This window comes from Ursus arctos, chromosome X (assembly GCF_023065955.2).
Source record: "Ursus arctos isolate Adak ecotype North America chromosome X, UrsArc2.0, whole genome shotgun sequence".
Taxonomy (NCBI): domain Eukaryota; kingdom Metazoa; phylum Chordata; class Mammalia; order Carnivora; family Ursidae; genus Ursus; species Ursus arctos.
The window spans coordinates 1,958,924-1,970,084 of NC_079873.1; positions in this window are offsets into that span (position 1 = coordinate 1,958,924).

Sequence of the window (11,161 nt, forward strand, 5' to 3'; positions counted from 1 at the left end):
CAATGTTCACACACCATGCACACAACATTTTAAGGAGTAAATCTCATGCTAAGCGTTCTTCCCACAATGAAGACAAAATACCGTGCTTTAAGATGGCGCTCGGGTACGCACGGTCACCTGGGAGATCTCGTTAAAATTCAGATTCTGATCGAGAAGGTCCTAGTTGGGACCTGAGATTCTGCATCTCCAACAAGTGAAGCTTTTCGTAACAATTAGCAGATTGCTAAAATGCCATGTTCAGACATTAAAATGTGGGTCGAGTAGTAAGGAGGGCACATATTGCATGGTGCACTGGGTGTTATACACAACTAATGAATCATCGAGCCTTACATCGAAAACCGGGGATGTACTGTATGGTGACTAACATAATATAATAAAAAATCATTATTAATTAAAAAAAAAAAAAAAAAATAAAATAAAATGTGGGTCGAGGGGCGCCTGGGCGGCTCAGCCGTTAAGCGTCTGCCTTAGGCTCAGGTCATGATCCCAGGGTCCTGGGATCGAGCCCCACATTGGACTCCCTGCTCGGCGGGAAACCTGTTTCTCCCTCTCCTACTCCCCCTGCTTGTGTTCCCTCTCTCGCTGGCTGTCTCTTTCAAATAAATAAAATCTTTAAAAAAAATGTGAGTCAAAGGTAAGGATAGAGGGACACTCTTCAGTGTAAAACACACAGTGACATTAGGAGGTCAAACTCAGGCTGGGAAAATTGGGGAGTTTGGGGTTAAGAAGGGATCCCAGGTCTGGGATAGTGACCTTGTTGCCTGAAGGAGGTGGCTGACCCCCATTGTGGCCAGGTGTTCGAACCATCATGGCGGGTCATGGGCACCTTTTAGCCTGAGCTTTGCGATATTGTGTCCACAGGGAAAATCCCATGAAACATCTTGCTCCTGATGTGTGGGGTAGGACAGAAGGCAGAAGAATATTTCCATGCCAAGCGAGGAGAAAGTGAGTCGGCATAGCTGGTCATTTGGGGGAGCTGATAATGTGGAAAATGCATAGAGACTACAGGGAGTGGGATGGGAGAGAAGGGGGGCTGTGTCTCAAGAATAAGTGGAGCTTCCATGCTGGGGTCATATCATGATGGACGGTGGGTCTAGGTGGGGGGTTGGAATGCTGATGTCCAGTGAGGGGAGCATGGACTGGGGGGCAGTTAAGAAGCCTTTGTTCTGTCTCAAGCAGTAAGATATGAAGATCTCATCTTGCTTTTAAGAGTTTTGGTGACAAGAGTAAGATGGGGTGGCCAGGAGAGAAGGACATGATAGAAAAGGCACTCATGGAGCCACCTGGAGAAGGCTTGGGCGCCCGTTGAATGTTGGCATTCAAAGCTCACAAGGAGTCATGAAGGAGGAAGTTACTGTTGCTCAAAATGAGTTGGCATCACTTCCTAAAAGAAAAGAGAGGTTCATGGGACCGGCCAAATGGAATGTGGTCATTCCAGGGCACCTGCGTGGCTGGACGTCATTCTGACATCCTGCTTCATGGCTGTCATCTTGGCAAAATTATGGAAGCTTGACCATTGTGGGTTTCTGAAAACGTGGGGTCCCCTGCCTCTGCCCCATGAGAGCAGCAAGATGACGGAATTCTCACAGTGGGAAGAGCTGAGTGTTGATTCTGTGCAGCTGGTGGACGTCAGTTCTCTCCCACTATGACCCCGGGATCTTGCCCTCACCCAGCTGTTCCCAGTGGGCAGAGGACTGCCAAGGTTGCCCTGGAAAGCATCCATCACTCATCTTGATGCAAACCCCACCTTGCTGTGGGGGATGCTGCTTGCATCCCATCCCTCCAACACACCCATGAGTATAACGTATCTGAGTCCCTTGCATTGTGCACAATGGCTGCTCATGCATCATGAGGTCAGGGGATGTGGCTGTCATTGTCGCTTCCCGCCATTGTGCCTGGCAGATGTCTTTCTGCTCTGCCTTTGCAAGAAAACACTTTATTTGAGATTCAGTCATTCCAATCATGCCACCTTCGACAGCTTTAATTTTTGGCTGCCTCTCTTCCGAATTGTCCCACCACCTCCAGCTGTTGGAGACTCCAGGAATCCCCAGCAGTGATGGTGCCTGGTCTGGTGTTTTCCTTTTCCTTTGAGCCAAAAGCTCTGGGTTCTGGGCCGTGGGCATCTGGAATCCCCTATTCCACCAGGAGAGCCCATCCCAAAGTGACTACATCTCAATAAAAGGGAAACTGAAACATAACACCTCATTTCTCACGTGAGTGGAAAGCTGGCAACTGGTGGACATTTTCAAGGTGGGAATACTCTTGGCTCAGGTCCCAGAGGCTGCCTTTCATGTTGAGGTCCTCTTTGCTTTCCAGACTTTTCCCTTTTGCGGATTTCAGAAGTCACTTTCCCATCAAGTACACGTAAACAGTAAATGTCCCATTAAAGAAAAAAAATGGGTTTTTCGACGATCATCTGTGCTTTCTCTCCTCGGTGCGGCAAAAAATCGTGTTTCTGACAGTCATCGTTTTCCCTAGAATAGGGACACTTGAACACTTTCTGCTGCTGGTAAGAAGGGAAAATGAATATGTGGCCCCACCGTTCGGGATCTTTGTCGTATAATGGTTTAGCAGGAATTATATGCCATAAAGTTATTGCCCCGTACTTTTATTTTTATTATAGCGTAAAATAGGAAAGTAGAGTTAGAAACACTGTTCTCATTACCAGGTTGGGATAGGAAAGATAGATATTTCAAAACGGAGGAGAATGGAACAGATACGATTGCCCACTGACTTACTTTTGTGATATCCTTTCGAATACCATTGCCCAAGGCCATTTTGGTGTCCGCCCCCGTCCTCCCCATCCCATGTCTTGCCGAATACCCCAATATGCATGTCACCGTGGATGTCCATATGAGGGGCTCTTGTGTGAGGGAAGAGTAAAGCTTTATTACCCCAAATATAAGAGGTCCAAATATACAATCCTGAGGTTACGATAACAACAAGAATACACCCTTTGTGTTGAGCGGGCAGCAACAAATCCCAAGGACCCATAATAATTGGTTTTAGGGTCACGGCAATAAGGGAGCTCTATGAAGGAGACAAAGCCACCCCGCAAGTCCCCCTTCTCCCTTCTTCCCTTTAGAAGTGGCCAGACTTGGGAATGAGGAAAATCAGTTCCTGTAAGGGTCATGCCCTCTTCCTCCTGCCTCACTAAACGCAGCCCAGGATAAGTTTGACATGTAAACCAGATGGAGACAGACGGCCGAGCCTGGCGGCCGTAACAGTCGAGCCAACAAGAATTCTCCTGGAGGAGTGATAACTCAATACCCAGGGTGCCTTGCGTGGATGAGGCTGACACAGGCGACAGGAAGCATCGACATTAGGGTGGAAACTGAAGTCCCTACAAGCAACAAGTCACTCTCCACTTTGCGGTTTGTCCACCATAGTTTGATGCTGCTTTGGGTCGAGAGGAAAGGTCAGCTCCTGTCTTAGCTGGACAGCAATAACATAAGGCATCATGCATCTTGCTCAAGAAATCAATCAGCAAGCATGTTGCTTAAAACTGCACCCCTCAGATAGAGCTCAGCGTTTTGTTATTGCAATGATGCCTAGCGGATGCACAGAAGCATTGGCTACGGAATCAGTGGGGAGCTGGAAACAATCCAGGTGCAATTCGTTGAGTGAGATCTTACAGAAGCTGAGCTGAGATGCTTCCCGGCATCCCGTTAATATTGGGAAGAGTGATCCCAATGCCACTGCATGAGAAAACCTAATAAGCAAGATCTGATTGGGAGATTATAAGAACGTTGAGATGTGTTTGCCCATAAAGCGACGTGGGATTGAAGATGTTGTCTCTATTTCCAGGAGGAAATTTACTAACACACCGACCCAAACACTTACCTTATTGACGATACGTCATTTGCTGTATAAATTCTTGTCTGCAGCATCATGGGGGAGGGGACTTATTTTATGGAGAAATGGTCCATAAGGAATGCACTGTTTGCTTTTTTGCACTTGGCCTGAACTTAACTGTCCTCGTTCCCATCCACCAAAAAGTCATCATGCAAACACAAGAGCTAGCTGTCGGAGGTGATGTCGGTGTCCTAACCATAACTGGAATTTTCCAAAGGCATCGTTGATCTGCATGTTTTTATGATGGAAATTTCTAAGTGAAATGAAGGGGGACAAAGAAGGGGAAAAAAAATCATTCATCTGAATGGTACCGTTGTTGTTTTTTCATATATAAGAATTCCCCAAAGCAGTAACTTCCTATGTCCCATCAACCTGGAAGACTTCTCCAGAATTCTGCATCATCGAAATTATGAAATGGATTGGGGAATGTGAATGCAAAGTGCATTTTGGAATATACATGAGATATTTTTGTTCCAAAAAGTGGGAAATGTATTCTAACTATTCTAGCCAGACACAGACCCCAAGGAACAGCAGGCTTATATATTTGGGGGCAGAAGGTGAGTTTGCAGCTCAACCTAATATAACATTTAGGACTTCTGATTTTTTAATAGAAGGGAAAAGGGTTATGCACCTCGTTTGAAAATAGAGCTTGTTGAAAGAAACGTGAAATCTTGGCAGGGCTAGGAGGGTAGAGAATTTTAGGGAATGCTCAAAGACATGATCCATTATGCTGCTGGGATCACAGGACCACACACTTGCCCTGACCCACTCTCTCTCTCTCCGTCTCTGTCTCTCTGTCTCTCTCTTGCATGTGGGACCATGGTTACTAATTCTGGGCAATGCGATTTGGGCTGACAACCCATCCTACTAAAAATAAATCTCTCCCAGGGGCACCTGTCTGGGTCCTTCCGTGGAGCATTCAACTCTTGATCTCGGGGTTGTAGGTTTGAGCCCCACACTGGGTGTCGAGATGGCTTAAAAATAAAATATTTTCTAAAAAAGTTTTAAAATGAATAAATCTCTTCCAAATTAACAGATGGGGACCAGAGGGGTGTGGGGATGGTTGACGTAGGTGAAGGGGTTGAAGAGGCACTTACCATGATGAGCATTGAGCCGTGTACAGAATTGTTCAATCATTATATTATACACCTGAAATGAATACAACACTGTACGTTAACTGTACTGCAATTAAATTTTTTAAAAATTTAAAAAGCAAAAAATTAGAAATAAAATAAATCTGTCCGCAAATGTGGCATCCCAAGAGTAGACAAAGTGAACAATCTATTCTACATACAAGAAAGAAAGGGATACGTATCTGCAGGGCATTTAAACATAGTAGTAAAAGTAACCAAAACCAGGCCTTTTATTCAATTACTTCCCTGCACTGGAGGTACTTAACATTTTTATCAACGATAAAAAGGTCCTGCCTGAAAGTATATTTTGTTGGTGCAAGTACTAAAACAATTTGCTACAGTTCCTACCGTGTGGTAATGATACACGGTACAGCGAGCTTCAAGTCACTGTGCTTGTATCAATTACGTTTTAACGGATGTTGTAGCCTGCATGGGAGTTAATTCTGAAAACTGAGGGTAAACCCCAACACACACAAGCTCGCCCGCACGTGTTGACCGTGAGGGCAAAGTCACAGCCGTTCACAATCAGCGGAGCGCACTGTGGGCACCGTGTGTCTGCGCGTCCTGTCCCTCCAAACCCTCCCAGGTGGAAGCAGCGGAAATCACTAACGGTAAGCGGGTCGTAAAGAAAAAAAGTAACAACACAGGTTTGGCACCAATCCATGTTTTTGTTATTTTCGCTGACATGATTGTAAGTGTGAACAAATGAGACTCTTTGCCAGGAATGATTATTACACCTTTCACCTGGCATCTGCTAAAAACAAAGTTGCCATCTTGCAGAAGGGCATCTGTGAAATAATGCACGCATGGTGTGACGTATGCAGGATATGCACACATTCTGCCGTTTTATGTCTCTTCTGGCAACAGTGGAGGCCACAGGTGCCGGAGGCCATCTCTACGTGGAGCAAGGTCCTTTGCTGAGTGACAACGGCAGAAAGGCTCTGTGAGTCACCCATTGCTGCATCAGAAATTACCCCAAAGTTTAGAAGCTCCAAAGAACAAACATTCATTATGTCACACAGTTTTTCAGGGTCAGAAATCTTGCAGAGCTCTCTGTGGGTGCTCCCAGCTCAAGACGCTGGTGGAGGCTGCCGTCACCGGAAAGCAAGACTGGCTGGTTGCAACCCGTTCCAGGTGCACTCGCGTGCCTGTGGGAAGAAAGAGTGACTCGGTTGCTTGTGATGTGGCCCTCGCCCAAATGTTGCCCGTGACCGTGCTGTTGGTTTCCCCCAGAGTGAAGGGTGCAGGACAGACGGTGAGCAAGATGGAAGTCACCAGGTATCTTACTTATAATGTAGGCATGCAATGCCAGCTATCAGTTCTGCCGTATTGGTCACAGGCAGCGACTCCGGGACATCTGGGACATACACACGACCTTGGAAAAAGACCACACGGGAGCATGAATATTAGCAGGGCAAGGCCATAAAGAACCATTCTGGGGGCTGGCCACCCCTCCTCCCGAAGAATGACCCAATAGAACCACTCAATGACGAATGCCCCATCGGACTTTCTGGGAGCAGGACACAAATATTTTTTGTCCGCGTCCCCTGAGTTCAGGGATTATTCTTAGAGCACGCAGCATGCGTTTCCCTGCACCGAATTCTTCTCTGAAACTTTCAAGTGGGTGTTTTCAAGATGAGAAATGACACTCTTGAGAAAGAGGTTTTCCTAACAGTTGTGGGCTCCCTGGATACTCCTGATCTGTTCCCTGCAGCTGGTCTGCCTATGCAGCCACGGGGACGCGTCCACTACCCGCCTTGGAGTTTGTCTGCTGCGGACGTCCAAAGAATTTTCATTGTCGCAACAGCTAAATCAAAGCCAGATGCTGTGAAAGGCTTAGGGTTTTTTTAGTACATTATCATAGATACTGTCATGTCGATAGTCTTACTACTTCCTCTCATGGCCACAAAACTCAAGATCAAGGCTCATTTTGCGTTTCTGAGTTTACACTTCACGTGATACGGGGAGACCTCCGAGCCAGCAGACGCGGTGCTGACCGAGAAAATACGGGAAGGATTCCAACTCCAGAGTGATGACACGTCTTCCATGCAGAAACCATCTCAGATGTTTGGGGAGCTTTTGCTAATACTTCTCCAGGAAAAAAAAAAAGTGAATTTTTAGATGACAATGGCTAAATGTTTCCCGAAGCATCTTCTGCTGTCCAGGTTGCGTGGCGGGAAGGGCACCTGGGTGTGAGGGCATGCGTGTATGTAGTGTGTGTGTTGCGGATGCCCAGAAGGATTTGGCCGCTGAGGAAACTCTGCCCATCAACACACAAAAGGACACAGGTGTTCTTCTTCTAAGATAGGGAGGACCACAGAGAGGATGGAGCCTGAGCCAACACCTCTAGTCCAGGACCGTCTAAGGGACTGTGGCTTCTCCGTAGGCGGACGTGGAGGGACGTTTCCAGCATGACTCTCCTCTCTTAAAATGAATGGAAACAAAAGAAACACAAATGCAAGCAAGTGGGCACATTACTGGCTTACCAAAAAAGCCAGGGTTTTTAATAAGGAAATGGTTTCAGCCCTCAACCAAAAGCTCACGTGGGAGGAGAGAGGAGCCAAGAGAAGATGGGGCCACCAGGCTGGGGAGAATGTCCTCTAGCCACACCGCCTGGGATCTGATGCTCACTGCTGCTTTGACCGAAGTCTGTTGCAATGCTGAGGCTTACGGAATCAAGACGTGATCGCAAACAGCCTTTTCCCACAAACTGCGAAGTCTTCAGCCAAACCAGAAAGGAGTATAAACAGTCAATAACTCATTTGCCATGCCTTTGCTCAAGGAACCATCAGAACTGGACTTATCATTTCCACTGGAATGTTTTCAGCAACTCTGCTCTGCTAAGGGGTCAGGGTGAAGGGGGAACTCCACCGATTATGCGCGTGCAATTGATTTTTTCCCTTGTTATGTAAGCGTAATTCAATCAGGATGCCTCTAGAGCTCAGCCCATTTCCTGGGACCGACCTTGGGGCTCTCAGCTTGGGGGAAAGACGTTGGCTACTGCTTCGAACCAAAGCAGTGAATATGATTCAGACTGAGTCATAAAAAAAGGGCCCGAGTTTAATAAAGGTGAGCCGGAGCAAGGAATTTACCATTGGTTCTTTGCACACAGCAAGAGGCAACTCAATCATCACAAATATCCAAGTGATGAGAGTTTCTTTTTCTTTTGTTGGTGGTTCATTGACTGGAATCTTAGAAACCACGCAAAAGAACAGAATTGAAACTTCCACATGATGACTGTTCTGCTGTTGGGCACTGCGACAATTTCTATCCTCAGGGGAGGTTCGGTTTCTGTAGATACTTGAGTATGTCTGCAAGAAAACACAATTTCAACGAGTGGAAATCTTTTTTACCAGTAGTTGTAAAGTGGGTCTAGACCAGAGATTGGCAAACTTTTTTTGAGAAGCACATATTCTTAGCTTTTTGAGTCACTGGGTGTCTGTTGCAACAGCTCAACTCTCCTGGAATATAAACACAGTCACAGGTAATATGCAAATAAGTGGGTGAGGCTGCATGTCAATAAAACTTTATTTGTACAAACAAGTGAAGGGCCGGATAAGACCGATGAGCCTTAATTTCCTTCCCCTGACTAGGTTCTGATCCCTTGAATCCAACGGTCTGTAAACTAAAAGACGAGTTATCTACTTCCCTTATTCTGATCAATAATGACAGCTGGAAAAATACAAACACAAAACACACCTCCCTTTCACGAACGCAAAAATGGGAGACCAGCAGTCTGGTCTATAGAAATCATGGGGATCCTCAAGGTGCACCTCATGGTCTTTTGTCTTCCTAGGAGTTGCACAGGTTCTGTGCCCACTTCTGCTCACACAATTTTGGAACCATAAAGATACTTACAGGTTCCTTGTGTCTTTAAAAACATGATTCCCTTAAACGTGGTGGGCTTCTGGTCAATGTACTTGTAGTTGGTCTGTACTGCAGTCAAATACACAAAATTCTTCCCTAGAAAATGTTTATAAACCTGCTTGTGTTACTTTCACAAACATGGCACCTCACTCAGCCCAACACTTATTAGCAGGAAGTTGTGGAGGTCAGCAGCCCAGGCTCGGCGGGACTGGGTCCTCTGTTCAGAATCCCACCAGGCTGAAATGAAGCTTCTCATCTGAAGCTTGGGGCCTCCTCCAAGTCCACGGGGTTGTGGAAAGAATTCATCTCCACGCATGGTAGGTCGGAGGTGTCTGTTTCCTTGCTGGTGGTCAGCAGGGGGTTACTCTGAGCTTCTAGGGTTGCACACATTCAAACCGGCCACAGAGAATCCCCCTTACGTGGACTAACCCCCCACTTTTAAATCTCTGTGACTCTGAGTCTCTTTCACCAGGAAGCGCTCCATTTCTTCTTCTTCTTCTCCTTCTTCTCCTCCTTCTTCTCCTTCTTCTTCTCCTTCTCCTCCTCCTCCTTCTCCTTCTTCCTCTCCTTCTCCTTCTCGAGGCTCTCCTGATTAAGCCAAGCCCACCGAGATGCTCTAGGTTAAGGTCAACTGACTTGGGGCAATGATGACATCTGCAAAGTTCTTCACGGCAGCGCCTTGATTGGAGAGTGACTGAATCATGGGGAGAAGGTACCTGTCCTGTCGGAAGCAGGGATCAGAGGGACATTTAAGGGTTCTTTCTAGCACTGTGCTCTATTTCTTTTGTTTCATTGTCCGTGTGCATCTTTCCCTTAACTGGATGATGTGTGAGAGTGTAGGCTTGGGTGGGAAGGAAGTACACTTGACAGGATCTGGTTCACTGATCACTATTCATGGGATTTTCCTGCACAACTCCTGAGGATGTGACAATCTCCCGATGCTTAAAGGCTCTGCATGAGGTTGGTGGTGATGATAAGCAGCCTGATTATTTTTTTATGTCTTGTAACAAAACACTGGTATCTGGCATATCTGCAAATAGCCACTGACGTGTTGCCAATGGCCGATGTATGATGCCGGGGAGTCGCACGTGGCTACAAGAGGCATCTAAGAGCCAGGGAGAATGGTGGGCTGTAATCTGACAAAGTATGAACACCTGATTGATATCATCTCACTTCCACATGGCAACCAGGCTCTAACTGCCCCCCACACGCCAGGTTTGGGTGCTGTATCAGAGAAAATCCGTCACATCAGAGAATATCCAAAAAGTCCGAAAGATACATCCTGTCTGAGGATGAACTTTCTTTCATATCCTTCAACCCAAACAGCATATTGACCACAGATCGATGTCAAAGCAGATACGCAAACACCGTTCTCTTGAATTAAGGCAGACAATTGCAAACAACGTAAAACACTGCTACTTTGGGGCGCCTGGGTGGCTCAGTTGTTAAGCATCTGCCTTTGGCTCAGGGCGTGATCCCGGTGCTCTGGGATGGAGCCCCACATCAGGCTCCTCTGCTGGGAGCCTGCTTCTTCCTCTCCCACTCCCCCTGCTTGTGTTCCCTCTCTCGCTGCCTGTCTCTCTGTGAAATAAATAAATAAAATCTTTAAAAAAAAAACCCAAAACATTGCTACTCTGCTCGCTAATTTTTTCCCCATTTTGGAACAACGTCATTATTTTTCATTAAAATATGTATTATTTTGTAATACACATGATAGATTTTTTTATTACCTTAAAATGAAGTAATGTGTTTTTCATTTCTCAGTTTTAATTGCTAATATGATAAAGAGTGACAGATATAATGCCCATCAACAAAAGCTCTTGAGGGTCCTTGATAAACGTTAATAATGTAAAGAGTTTCTGAGACCAAAAACTTTGGGTACTTGTGGTTCTAGACATGGAAGCTAGGAAATTAGAGGTTGTTTCGTATTTGGTTTAAAGCACAGAGGGAAAGTCTCATATGCGTGTATATTCAAACATTCATATATATACTCATGAATATGGACTTGAGTATGGATACACATATGAACATGGACATATATGTACATGTAGAGAAGTGTTTTATGTCTGCAAAATATCTATGAATATATGTTTACTTACTGTTGACCCAGGGGTAGTTAGTTGAACTTGTGTGTGTTGACAGCATGGTGTAGACGGAAAATAAGGAGTTAGAACCAACCAGAGCTTGCAAAGAAGTTTTGAAGCCTAGGAATGCTCCACAGTCATCCTCTAGAACGGTGAACAGCTCCCACCTCTCGAGCTGAATGGTGGGCACAGGAGTGTTGGAAATTTTCTTTGTGGCCTCTT